Raw genomic sequence first — 15,516 nt, 5'->3', positions numbered from 1 at the left:
GCATCATCGTCATTAAAATTGAAGTTATTTTTTTTAGTGATTTTTAAATAAATTTAATATTTTTTAATTAATTATCTACGTGACATATTGATTAGTCATGGAAAGAGATATGAATTTAAAAGTTTTTCCTAGAGGTTTATGGGGTGAAGCTAAGTTTGTTCTCGTACAAAAACCCTTCCCCATGCAAAACCCTTCCCCCCACCCCGAAAAAAATAATTAATATACTAAAAGTTTCCTGATATACATGAAATGGCATATATGTATCAGACTATCTAGCGGAACTGGTCAACAACACCTAACAGTCGTCTTATTTCTAAGCAATAAGCTCAAATGCAGCATTAACCGCCGGTAAACAAATATTACAGGATTGCCGTTAGCTTATACACGTCACATGCCTTTCTATTGCTTCTGAGAACTAAGGAAATGTCATTTTTGTTTGGTTCCACCAACCCTTCAGTCTTCAGATTAACCAACACCAAATACATTAATTATGAAATTACGCAAGTAAATGGATGCAGTGATTAAGTATACATTTTTCTTTTAAAATGTTTATTTTCTGTAATTTGGTATATGGATTCAACATGTTTTTGCATTTAGATCCTTGTGTGCTTGGAAGATTTTTATATCAATTGCCATTTAACTCATAGAAATGCATAAACAGAGCCGGCCCATGGTATAAGGCTACAAGTAGGATAAGCGGTCGCTTTGAGCCCAACATTTTATGGGTCTTCGTTAACTATCAAAAAGATCTGATTTATTCTTTTCGTTTTAAGTTCAAACTAGCTTTTGATCCGCGCGGACGGATGCATGTCCGATGTAATCAAATGTTTTTTGTAGTTTTAAAATCATTCATGTTAGTGTTTCATATGTTATTGAGTTTTGACATTAGTGTATCTTGTTTATTTTGTTTAGTGTACATTTATAAAGTATGAGGTTTTATTCTTCTTATTTTGTAATAATTTTGTTTTGCTTGGTAAACTAAACATAAAGTGTATAATATTAGAGGATTTAGTTGAGGTTTAATAGTTTTATTAAAGAAGAAAAATTAAATTTTGTGATTTATATCATATTTTTAAGTTTTGTTTATGTAGGTTTTAGTAAAAATAAATATGATAGCAACTATAAACCAATTGGAAAAGTAACCACAAAAATATATATATATCTCTCGTAATTATATTAACAAAGCATAATTAGATGAATTGATTTGAGCCATTTGGTTGTGATATTTAAATTAGTATCATTTGTAACCCAAACAATAGTGGACCTAAAAAACAAATGAAAGCCCATTGAATATTTTTTCCGGGAAGAAAACAGAAACCATCTGCCTTCTATGTGTTTTTTTTTTCCGTAGAAACTTTGGGAACTCCTACCGATCTCTTCGTCGGTGCTATCTGTTGTTCAAGCGAGATCTACAGACACGCCTATGATTGTTTCACAAAAAGGATTTCTGAAGATAGATCTACTCATTACTACGGCAGATCATGGCATACATGTTTAATCGTGTTCCTATTCCTCGAACTTTGTTTGTTTCGATTATTTGTCCTAATTTCTATTATGTGTAATGATTTTGTAAACACGATCTAAGGTTTGGAAGACGAAGACCCTTCTCTCTGATAGATAGAGGCCGTAGCGTGTATAATCAAGTCTTCAAACCTCGTCGAAGTAAACGATGAGTAATTACTAACAGAAGGTCGTCTTTGTTCGTGTTTATTCAAAGGTAATTCTAATCTATAATTTTAAGTTTAACAACAGATGTCCGCTTCTGTTGACTGTCTCAGTTCTGATAAATTGGCTAATTTTGAGAGTTTTAATTCATGATCTCGCACTTTAGATTACTAATTTAGACCAACTACTGTTTATGGATAGAAACAGAAGGACATGGGAGATAAGGATTTATAGAAAAGCCCAGGGAGAGTGATGGTGTCGGATAGAGATGATCATCAATTGTAAAATGACATAGCAAAGGGAAGGCACAATGATCATTTAGTGGAAAGTATCAAGTACCAGTAGTGAAGATGAAAAAGAAGACAACAACCAAGACATGACAACAGACTTACTACACGGTTAGTAATCACTTCTCTATTGTAACTAATTACTAATGTGAAAGAAAAGTAGGACTGTCTAGAAAACATGTTTAGATTAGAGAACCCCGGAATGTCTTGGTTGTTATTATGCAGGATATAGTACTTGATAAATATTAAAGGGATCATGCTTACGGTTAGAAAGGGCAGAATAATAGTTTCAGCCCTTTAATATAAGGGCTAGGAATTTATTTACCCATTGGTCTGCTAAAACCATCTCAAAGGTATCTCTAAAAGGGGTATTCTGCCTCCACGAATGTAAGCACTTAACTTGACCTCGCCAGTTATTCTTGAAAGGCCTGAGTTTTGTGAGATGATGGAAAGTTGTAATTGCAGACATTTTTGGAGGATTTGCTTTGAATGATACGATGTTGAAGCTATAGAGGAAGAGGTATATATACGTAGTTAGTAAAGGGCTGAAACTCACGCATAGTAAGAAATACCTAAGATTTTGTTAGTTTTGATTTTTTTTTGTATTAAATAGCGGATCAAAGTCTATATGATTTTATTCCAAGATTGATCCGTTTGTTAGTTGCTTATATAATATAGGTTTTGAGATATTAGATTGTTTACGGCAAGATTTGTTACAAAAATTGATATCGAATTTTATGATAGTTGCTTAAATATAGGAATATATTATGGAAACAAATTATTTATAGGTTAATAATAAATGTTTGACGTGATTTGGACGATTAGAAACTTAAAAAAGTATTTTCTGGTAGTTTATTGATATCGAATTTGCTTAAATATATGGATATATTTTGTAAGGTAAGTTGTTTTGGCAAATAATAAATGATTAGTTTTGATTTTCACTTTTCACATATATTGAAAAAATCGTATTCTATTCTGTAAGTTAATATTGAACCGGAATTACATGATTTATACGGGTTTATTGATATAAACTATGATCGTTTGGTATGACATATATTTGTATCTGTCTAATAAACTGGTTTTGATTCTGCAGACCAAAACTACTAATCTGATGCACTGAAGTAAGGGAGTATGACAATGATATACAACGGTATGAAATAGGTAAACAGCAATTGTATTTTTATTGTTTTGTGATGTAGATGTTTAGTAATGGTTTGTAATAGATGATTTAGTAGTAAGATAAAACGTCTGTGTTTAATGTAATGCATAGAACGATATGTTAGGAAGTGGTAGGATGTGGTTTAATTTAATGGTACGATAAGTAAGGAAACATGTTTCTCGGTTTAATAATAAACGTATTTCTTGGTTTAGTAGAGGATGAAACTCTAAGTTTAATGTCAGTGGCATTCTGTGGTAATATTTGAAAAAAACTAAGGGGTAAGTACAAAATGTACTTCTGTTTTAATAGTTTAGATACTGAAACGGTTCCTTGGTTTGTATTTGTACCGTTAAGGGTTTTCACAATTTGCTAAATCAATGTCGTCAGTGAAGATATCTGGATTTATTCCGTGATTAAGGTCTCGTCGTATATATTAATCGATCAGGTCAACTATTTGTTCTTTGTTTTCTTTGTCGTTGTTCTTGATAGGTAAATCCATCAGGTTTCACATCTGCTCCTCTATATTCCTTTCTACCGTGCACGTTAACGTTACATACAGACATAAAGAACTTTATGTAGATATAAAAAAAATATGTAGAAAATACATATGACTAGATTAAAATCTGCGACTTGCGCGAGATAAACATTATATATATAAATTATTTTATGTATTATATGTTCTTACATATTATGAAATAATAAATATATATTGAATAATTAAAAATCAGTAACTATTACGTATATAATTAAATTGGTGCGAACGTATAAATCAATTTTTTAAAAATTTGATAGGATATGTAATTAAATTTAAATGATATTAACATACATAGTATATTTTTAATATTAATGTCTATTAAATGATGCTTTCTACTCATATGTTTTTTTGATCATGTGCATCTTTAAGAGCAAAAACTTTAAATTAGTGATAACAAAATTTTCATTGTGGGATTAATAATTTTAGTAATTTATAATTTTAAAAAAATTATCAATGGAAGTTCAAAACTTTTATCAAAAAAAATTATTCAAAGTAAATTTTGAAATTAAAATATTTATTTATTCAATATGGTTTATAGTTTAATTTAGAATGATATATATACATATGTATTTTAAATCTTAATGATTAATTAAATTATAATTTTATTTATATGATTTTGTAATCATTTGTATTTTGTCATAACAAAAATTTTAAACAATGGATCGCAAAATTTGAATGTGAGACTTTTAACAGTTTTAGTAATTTATAGTTTTTTTTTTAAATTCAAAATATAACATATACAAAAAAATCTAAATTTTTATAATATGGTTATTGTGATTTTTTTAAATTATTTTAATAGTTTAAAATTAAACAAATTTGATAGAAGATACATTATTTTTTTATCAGATCTTTATTATTCAAAATCATTAATTGTCATATATACTTTAGCCACATTAAGCAATTCCGTAATTTTTATTTAAGGAAATAATAAATGACATTAATAATGAATTTATGGTTAGTTTAATAAAAAGCTTATTATATATTTAGATGGACCAACATATTTCTCTAATTATTCTAAGAATCATTCTAGTGATGACAAATGACTACAAAAAGAAGTTGTAATGTTTCACAAATAATATATAGGGGATTGGCTTGATCACTACGAGAAAGTTCTTTAACCTTGATAGATTATAATCTCTGAAGGCAAAATTTAAGAAGAGTTCATTTGAAGATTTAGGTTATATTTGTATTCTTTTCTAGTTATGTCCTATATATGTTGGAATTATTAATTTATAATCGATCATAGTTGCTAACTCAGTAGAAAATAAATCTTTTCATCAACTTTATCGACGTATAGGTGATGATTGTGTTCGATCTGTCTAACATTTTCAATTTTTTCTTGACACTCTAAACTCAATTAAAACTTTATGCCTTTGTTATTCATGTAAAAAAATTTATGCCCTATATACAACTAATTTTTTTGCTTAAAATATGACGCCTTCCCTCGCCTATGCTCGAGACCGGCCCTATCGATCATCTAGCAAACGAACATAATGGTTCATGACATATGCCCCCATACTGAACCTTGCGGGGCAATATTTTATGATCATCGTAATGGTTAATTTTAATTATTAATATTTAATGTTTGGTTATTTTATAAAATTATAGATAAAAATAATGGTTTTTGACTAAATTTTGATGGAGTGTGTATTTCAGATCTCTTCGGACCTTAAATATTCGAACCGACCCAGATCTGATACGTACTCAAAAACTACATGTATTTTAATTATATACCCGAAACAAACGACCTGGATCTAAAAAAAATCTGAATTGAAACTGGAAAATTTTTATTACCTAATTAGGTGTAAATGTATAAGGCGCCAGAGATCCGGGACCTGAAAATGTGTCTAACTCATTACATGACGCAGATAAATCGATAGTCTACTTTTAACAAAAGGGAGCATATAGAATCAAACTTTTAGGAGAGCAACTTGCACTTTGTATGTGCGGCATTCAATTAATTGTTATTTACAGACAGAGAGCATATAGGTACAGAACTTGATCCCTTTTTTCTTGCATCGTACAGGACTTGACTTGTAGTCAGATTTAGTTTTCTCTTGAGACTGGCATGTTATATCATAGCTATCACGCAACAACATATTCTTTTTTACCCTCACCTCTATATATGCTTGATTGGAAACTTTCGAAGACTATGATGCATGCTCTCTTCAAAGTAGCGTTATATTTAACTATTTAGGTATGTGGTTAAAGCATATCTCGAATCTAAATGGATACGCTGAGCACATGTTGGTGACTAATGCAACTGATATAGCTGCCACATCTGGAACGGCCTTTGGTGAGCTTAATGATCTCTTGTGTAGATTCACCATGTACACAGATAGATAAAATTAAGTCATACTTGCAAATATGCAATTAATCAACAAACTTGCGCTTTAAATAATATATAACCAACAAAAACTTAGGATTTTAATAGGGTTGAACCGGATCAATTTTCTTTTAAGTAGGATGCAACCAAAGTTTAAGAAGAAAACATATTTCGTCGGTTAAATATGCCTAAAACTTACTGAAGTATCCATTATGTTTTGTATCTTAGTTTATGCACCCGAGTGACGCCAACGGTTCAACACTCGTGGATTAGTACATTCAACCAATCTAATTAGATATATTTAAGCATTAAGGTTGTTGTATTAATAATCCAATGATACGAGTGATAAGAACGGCAGTGCTTGCTCACATCTATATTACTTTACATGTAATAGTCAAGGAAAGAAAATAAGACTTACACGTATTGTACTGTGTGATGCGACATTTGATGTCATTCGAAATGAATACATATAAATTATATAGTAACCTACAACACATAATTTTCATTCGCTGTATTTTCAGTGGACCATATCCCAATACTTTACTTCGAGAAAAGAGGGCATATAAAATGACCTCATATACTTCTACTAATAGTGGGGGAGGGGGGACATTTTTACAGAGAAAATTATGGGAAAATAGATATTTTAAAGGGAATATAGATATTTTTTAAAAAGGGAAAATATATATATTTTTAAGGGATAATTTGAAAAATACCTCATTTGTGATTTGAAATTTGACAAATACACTTTGTTTTATATTTTATGAAAACTACACTTTCTTATATGTAAAAAGACATTTTACCCTCATTTTGATTTAAATTAAAAAACCTAAATTGAAATCAAAATTATTTATGTATTTTTTGGGTTCACGGGTATTTTTGTTGTTCGTGTTTAAAAGTACAATAAAATCTAAATACAACTTAGTGAATTCATAAACTTAAATCATATAAGTCATAAACCAGAATATGCATGCGTCCTTATTAAGTGAATTAAGTAGATCAGGTGCGTCATATATATTTTTCAGTAATGTTCCCTTATACATATGATGGTACATGAAAGAAGAACTTCATGTTGCGTCATATACACGGTACTTGGATAGTTGTATGTTTGATTAGTTCAAATTTTGTATTCTTGGTTTTTGCAACTTAATATTTGGATCTTATGTTGCAAGGAGAAGGTAATATCTAAATAATGGAGTTTCATAGAATGCCTCCTTGCTTTCATTCCTTGATCATTTATCACCTCTATTTTTCTCGTCTTCTTAGTCGTATTTTATTAAATATAAAAACGAGATGGAATGTAGCTTGATTTTTTATTAGTCCGTGTATAGTTCAATGCAGTCCTGGCTCAATAGATGTTTTGTTACAAGTTTCGACCTGAAACTTTCTTAGTCCTTTTTTTTACCCCTAGGCATCATCACATCAATGGACAGGGCTCCCCTGTTTTTCGTGAGTAAAACAGAGCTCATTCTTGTTCTATAAACTGAGCAGTTTAGGCAATATTCTTTGCCCTAGTGTTGAACTGCACGTTGAATAAGATGTTTAAATGTAGATGGAATAGCTGAACAATTAGTTTTAGTGGCAGCCAATGTCAAAGTGGATTTTAACGAAAGCTGCCTCATGTGACACAAAGTTCAGAGACTCTACATAACTACTACGTTGGTGATATACACAGACTTTATGTTGTTAACAAACCAAAAGCTGATCGATGGTATATCTTTGCTAATTTTTCTGGACGGGATAATCATCTTGTACATGACACGATTTAAAAATATATTACAATAGCTTTCAATTATTTGATTGGATAATTTAGTCATTTTATATATACAAAAGGGTAGTTTTCAAAAAAATTAAATAGTAGTGTAGTTTTCAAATTTGAATCTCATATAAATGTATTTTCCCAAATTTTCCCTATTTTTAAAGGGAAAATAGATATTTTTCAAAGGGAAAATAGATAGTTTTTAAAAGGGAAAATATATTAGTATATCCAAGCTATGCATATTGCATAAAAGACATAACATTTTACAGAGAAAATGATGGGAAAATAGATATTTTAAAGGGAAAATAGATTAGTATATCCAAGATATGGACATTGCATTTTTTTTTGTCATCAGCATAAACAGACTCATACAGACTCACATAGACTCTGTGAACCAAACTGGGAGATGTTGATCCATGTGAACGACGAAAGACGGCTGCTTCCTGGCACTACGTGCTAGGCTATCCGCCTTTGTATTTTGCGTTCTTGGCACATGGACAATCTCTGATCGGGAAAAAATTTCTTTCAGGGCTTTAACATCGTCTAAATAACTTGGAAAAACTGGCAATTCTTCTGGTTCCGAAACCATCTTCACCAATTGAGAACAATCCGTTGCAAACGTAACCTGAAATTGACGTAAGTTCCTCGTGCATTCCATTGCCCAAAGTAATGCTTCCATCTCCGCATGTAGAGGAGATAGACTAGCCCGAACATTCCTTGCCCCCATCAGCCCCTTAAAACCTTCTAAAGTACTAAACCACCCCTGTCCGGAGAAACCACTATCCTCTTTCCAGGAACCATCTGTGAAACACCATCTTCCTTGGATTAATGGTAATGCCGGAACCTCTGCATGTGGCTCTGCCCTCTGTTTCTTCGCTATCTGCGCTTCAGCCCATAGTGTGGACTAGGCATGGGCGTTCGGGTACCCATTGGCATTCGGATCAGGTTTTTCGAGTTTTCGGGTTTACGCTCCTAGGTCCCATACTAAAATTTTATTAGTACGGGCCGGGTTCGGATAATAACACTTCAGATTCGGTTCAAAATTGTATTGCGTCCTAAAACCCATAAAATAATCATATATCGTACGGATTCGGGTTATATCGGTTCGGTTCGGATATAACCGAAGTAAAAATCAAAAATTTTGAACCAAAACATAAAAAAAAGCATCTAAATTAAATAAAAATTAATCTATCACACATAAAATTGATAAAATAACAATAAAATGTTAAATCAAGCATGAAAACAATCATCATTTGTAAACGATATGTATTGCCTTATAGAGAGTAGACTTTTTATTTCAATGAGCAAATTATAAAATACTTATTTATTACTAATTGGTACTTAAACCATTTATTAAAATTTTAATATTTATTATTATATATCATATTACCACAAATATTGAATTTAATAATTGAAATACTTATATATATATTTCAAAATATTTATATTGACTATTAATTTCGGATTTTTCGGGTTACTCGTTCGGGTTCGGTTAATAACACTTCGGGTTCGAATATTTTTTGTACCACCCTACAAGACCCGTTCGGGTTTTTTTACATTTCGGGTCGGATAACGGGTCGGGTTTTTCGGTTTGGGTTCGGTTCGGATTTCGGATTCCAGATTTTATGCCCATGCATAGTGTGGACTCTGTTTTTGCCTGTTTGAGCGTATCCCTAGGATCCATATCAAGATTACTAAAAACTTTATTATTCCTTCCTTTCCAGTACCATAGAATCCATGCAAACTGATGATCATCTAGTTGCGGAGAAACCCGCCAGAAAAGATGATCCATATTTGTAAAAAAAGACCTTGTTGGAAAGATAGCGGGATTTGATAGTATCTTCGATAGTGCCCAAACCTGTAGTGCTGGAGGACATTCAAAAAACACATGATTAATTGATTCCTCATCAGCTCCGCATCGTGCACAACATATATCACCAGTTATCCCTCGCGCTTGCAGATTCTTCTTGACTGCTACACATTCTGTCACCAGTTGCCATAAAAAATGTTTCATCTTTGGTGGACATCGAATTTTCCAGCAAAACAACTTTAAAGCATCAACTGTAGGTCCAAGCATCACTGGTGGTCGTTCTCTATCTGGATAAATCCGTTCTACCTGATATCCTGAGTTGACCGAATATTTTCCATTGTTTGTGAAATGCCAACCATCTCTACCCTCTGAATGCACATTGCATAAAAAGACATAAAGCCACTTCTTTAACCAACATAATTACTAGTTTTTCCATGAGCTAATGACATTAACAAACTATGAATATTTTCTTGAGTTGAAATTTGATAGAGACACACCATAGATTTTCAAAGCAGGTTTGTTTACTTGCAAATGTCGAAACAATCTTAGCATTGTTTTTATATATGTCAAAGTTTCAAGGGAAAAAATCTATATATTTTGGTTTACATAATCAAATCAAGTAAGAGCTTCGTACATCCCAATATATTTTCTAAAAAAAATATCTTGTTATGTAAAGAACGGCTTACGGCATCAAGTGATTTCAAATAAAATTTAGAGGCATGTTTACATATACATTTTTCATATGGTGTACGTAAAACAATGTTTCTTCTTACAAAATAAATCTTTCTTTCTCAATATTTATTCAGACACTTGTTTATATATAACTTCCACTATATGTTTTAATTAAATTTCTATTTGATAGTTAATTTTTATTCCATCTGTTACTTTCTTATAATTTTATACTACATAAAATTTTATATAAATTACCACATTTGTATCATAAGTTTTGTATTTTTTTTGTTTTGCTGTATATTTCTAAACAGTTTATTTTTACTCCAACAAACTGTTTATTAATTTTCTTTCAATTTTGTAGTTTCTTTATTATAAATATTTAAGAACTTGGCTAATTTTTTTTATTTTGCTTAGGGCAGCAAACACCCTTCGCACATGTCACTTAGAGCATCTTCAACAAGCACCTTCATTTTTAATGGTGTCCATCCTTAAAATAAGGGGATGAGAAGGTGGTTCTCCAACGGTCACCTTCAAATTTATTATTAGAAATTTACATTTTAGTCCTTAAAATTATTATAATTAACTATAATCACTAAACTTTCAAAAACCAATAAAATATACTATTTGAAACATATTAAAATAAAATATTTTTGAAAAATATAATAATATGTAATCAAAGGTAACTATAAATAGTAAAAAAATGTTAATAAAATAATTTAAATCAAAATAATTTAAAAAATATATAATGATAAGTACTAACATATGATATGTAAAAGTTATTCATACTATTGTCAAAGATATATAATTGTAAAGATTAAAGTAAAAAGTAAATAGTGTTTTAAGGGGGTGAATAGTGCATCCTCAAATTTGAGGGTGTACTATTCACCCCCTTAAAATTTGAAAAGATAACTGACTGGTGGAATGCAAAACCAAAAAATGAAGAGATAAGGGGTTGTTGGAGATGCTTTTACACTCAAAACAAATAAAATGAATTGACAAGCACCAATAAAAAAATCAAATGAAAAAATTCAGTAAACAGGAAAAATGTAATTAAATGTTGTAGGTAAAAATCAAATAAGTTTTGCATTTTTATTCTAGTTCCTAAAAGAATTTCTTAGCTTTAATATGATATGAACAAACTAATCAACCAAACTGAAACGAAGCTTTGAATTTTTAGACCTAGTCTAACGTGAGAGATATCAAAGTTGATGAAGGGCATATTAAGATTCTTTTTAAGTTTCGCGCTCATTATATTCGATGAACAATCAACTTGCTAATGAATTAGTAATATCTCATATTGGAGTTGGAGAAATAATTATCATATATATAGGATTAATCTAATTATTGTCTATTATTGTCTATTAATTGTCCAGGGACCAGGGAACAAAGTTATGTCGAGTGCAAAACTAAACACGTTCAGAAGACGTGGAAGAGATTAGGGAAAGTTTGTTTCCCTCAAATACACATTACCTATACATAGTACTAGTACGTGTCTTCTTCAGCAACTAAAAAAAATGCACAATGCATATAGCATGGTTGACCGATGTATTTTAATCCCAAAATGAAGTAAACAAACCAAATATTATTGGCTAGCGAGTAGCAAGTTGGTGACATATAATTGGGAACATTGTAGCTTTTAATTTGAGTGGTGGATTTGGGATACAAGTATACAACATCACAACCAAGAGAAAAAAGGAAGAAAAAAAAATGAATAGGAAGACGATAACTCAAGAAGTGATGTACGTACGTCGAACCAGTTTTAGATTCTTGAAGATGACGAGACACGAACTGCAGTAATGATATTTTTCAGCGACTCGAAGATGTTAACGCCATTCCCAAAACATTATAAATATAGAAATAGGAACATAGGGTTTACACGAAGAAAACAAAAACCAACATTTTGTTGTGATTTGAGACAAAGATCATGTCATTAAGTCCGAGAGACCCTCTTGTCGTAGGAAGAGTTGTAGGGGATGTTGTTGATCCCTTCATGAGACTGATTTCTCTTGATGTTACTTATGGCCAAAGAGAGATAACTAATGGAATGGACCTAAGGTCTTCTCAAGTTCTGAACAAACCAACGGTTGAGATTGGAGGAGATGACCTCAGAAATTTCTACAACTTTGGTTAGCTATTTTTCTTTAAATTTCGTTAATTCTTTACTTATTTATCTACGTGAAGCTTTTCATGCAATATTTTCATGCATAATCATTTGAATTTTTCGATTATGAAAAATTTACTTTTGAAGTTTTGGTGATTTTTGGGGAATTTTCGCCCCTCTGGTTAAATTTTTTTTTTAACATTTCAAAGTTAGAATAAACTTTCTATAAATAATATAAAATTACTTTTAGTATGTAAAGATAGAAATCGTACCCATGTATCTCTAGAAATGCATATATAATATATCAAGCAATTGATATAGTCGGGCTCGGGTATCCGAATTGAATACATAGTTTGAATACATATTTGCACATCAGGACATGCAACTACTATATTTTTGTAACGTAATTAACCCTTCAATATATTTATTTGAAATAGTTTCACCTTGTAATTATTTCCTGTGTTATATATCATCGATCTGCATGTCAGATTCTAGAGAGAAACAAATACTCGTGTTATCTTGATCGCTTTGATATTTCATCATCATCTTCTTACTCGGTTACTTTTAAAGGTTATGGTGGATCCAGATGTGCCAAGTCCAAGCAACCCGTACCTCCGAGAATACCTCCATTGGTTTGTATTTATAATTATTCTATGTTATGTATAGGAGACATCGAAGTTTATAGACCTACACGAGACACCCAAAATTATGGTAGTATTCGATATGTGCCCACTCTTATAGAACTAAAAAGGGACATAGAGAATAAACTTTTGACAGAGCTACTTGTCATTAGATGAATTACAAAGAGATTCTATTTAAGTACATGACAAGACTTGTAATTAGGTTTAGTTTCCACTTATTAATAGTGTCATGTTATATCATAGCTAGCATCAACATATGTTTTTTCAGGTATATGGAAATGATTGGAAACTTTGAAAGAGGTTGATGCATATGCTTTGTTGACAAATAGCTTTTAATTAAATTATGCGGCTAAAAAATAATCTAAATGGATACTCTCATCACAGCTTGGTGACAGATATACCTGCCACACCTGGAACAGCTTTTGGTGATTTTTTTTTTTTGTCAAACGGTGAGTTTATTTAATTAACTATATAGATTCACTAATAAGTATATATATATTCCCTAGACAGAAGCCATATATGCAAATATGCAATTAATCAACTGTTTGCCATGATGTGAACATTAGCCTGTATCATATGTAATATGTTCTATATGTCCGTTGCAACCATTCCAAGCGTTAATCGAATATATGTTTTTTTTTCCTAATCGAATATATGTTTGATGACTTTTTGTCAAGGCAATGAGTTGGTGTACTACGAGAATCCATGTCCCACTTCAGGAATCACTACAAGAAAACATCGGTATTTTGACGGACATTCCGACGGAAAATGAAATCCTCGGAATTTCCCGAAGAATTTCCGAGAAAATTCCGAGGAAACCCAAAATTTGGGGTTCCTCGGAATTTTCTCGGAATATACCGACGGAATTCCGAGGAAACATCAATCCGTCGGAATATTCCGAGGAAATTCCGACGAACTAGTGATCGATCGATGCGTTTTTGGACATATACCCATCGATCGATCACATTGTTACGCTTTGGTCCATCTTAGTGATCGATCGATGCGTTTTTGGACATAAATCCATCGATCGATCCGTTTATAAAAAAACATTCAAGATTTTGAAACCCCAAACACTAGTTCCTCAGAATTTCCTCGGAATATTCCGAGGAAATTCCGAGGAACACTTGATATCCTTGATCGATCGATGGGATAATCTCATCGATCGATCACATTGTTACGCTTTGGTCCATCTTAGTGATCGATCGATGCGTTTTTGGACATAAATACATCGATCAATCCGTTTATAAAAAAACATTCGAGATTTTGAAACCCCAAACACTAGTTCTTCAGAATTTCCTCGGAATATTCCGAGGAAATTCCGAGGAACACTTGATATCCTCGAACGATCGATGGGATAATCTCATCGATCGATCACATTGTTACGCTTTGGTCCATCTTAGTGATCGATCGATGCGTTTTTGGACATATATCCATCGATCGATCCGTTTAAAAAAAATTGACGTTTTGAAACCCCAAACACTAGTTCCTCGGAATTTCCTCGGAATATTTCGACGGAATTCTGAGGAAGAAAAGGGTTTCCTCGGAATTCCCTCGGAATATTCCGAGGAAATTCCGAGGAAATAGGGTTTTTAAACCGAAAACAACGTTTTGCGGTTTGAATAACACCTATATAACCTTTATTAAGTGTCTTACGTTCATTATGAAGTCAAAAATTTGTTCATTACCCTATAATAAACACTTTTCCGATTGTATGAACGAAATCCCCACAACATAAGAGAAACACTTATACACTTTAATGAACGGTAAAGGGAATACTTACAATTCGTTTTGAAATTTGTTATTTCATGGTTTATGCTCATCTATACAAAGAATCCTCAATGATATGCATTACAATTGTATAAGAAATGAAATACGGCAAAAAAAATTGATGTTTTGAAACCCCAAACACTAGTTCCTCGGTATTTCCTCGGAATATTCTGAGGAAATTCCGAGGAACAATATAAATTAATAGAAATACATGCACAGGATATTCTTTTTCCTCGAATTAATGAAAATATTCCGAGGAAAATCCGACGGATATTTAAGTGGCCGTCGGAATTTCCTCGGAATATTTTCATTTAACCGGGCAAACAAGCCGCCAAATATTTCGCGAAAATTGAAATTGAAAATACTGAGGGAATTCCGACGGAAAATATCCGTCAGACCCAAGGTTTTATAAACTCGAACCACATCTTCTTCCCCATTTCTCTCTTCTTCCCCATTTCTCTCTTCTTCCTCTCCGGCGATCTCTCTCTCCTTCCGGCGTTCTCCACCTTCTCTCGCGACGATCTCTCCGGCGAATCCTTTCCATTCCTTTACAAATCATGTAAGCACCTTATCCCACTCTCTTAGGTCCTATTTGTTAGGTTTTTAAGTAGATTTGATGATTTTAGAAGTTTTTTGATAGATTTTTGTTAGGGTGATTGGGTAGGATTGTGATTTGTTGTGTAATAGGTTTAGAATTGTGATTTGGTTGTGTTGAATTGATTTAGAACTTTTTTTATAAATTGTTTATTATTTTTGTATTTACAAAACGTTTATATAAATTCGATTTTACAAAACGT

At 31.7% G+C, this 15,516-nt stretch overlaps 1 long non-coding RNA gene across 1 annotated transcript; it reads left to right on the top strand.

The window, feature by feature from the left end:
- Window positions 1–471: 471 nt before the first annotated feature.
- On the top strand, window positions 472–3,370 carry LOC111206314. The gene is made up of 3 exons (XR_002658517.2): window positions 472–1,717; window positions 1,867–2,472; window positions 3,046–3,370. It is a non-coding gene; the product is annotated as an uncharacterized LOC111206314 (long non-coding RNA).
- Window positions 3,371–15,516: the final 12,146 nt, after the last annotated feature.

This window comes from Brassica napus, chromosome C6, assembly GCF_020379485.1.
Source record: "Brassica napus cultivar Da-Ae chromosome C6, Da-Ae, whole genome shotgun sequence".
Lineage (NCBI taxonomy): Eukaryota > Viridiplantae > Streptophyta > Magnoliopsida > Brassicales > Brassicaceae > Brassica > Brassica napus.
This window is presented reverse-complemented; position numbering and strand designations above follow the sequence as displayed.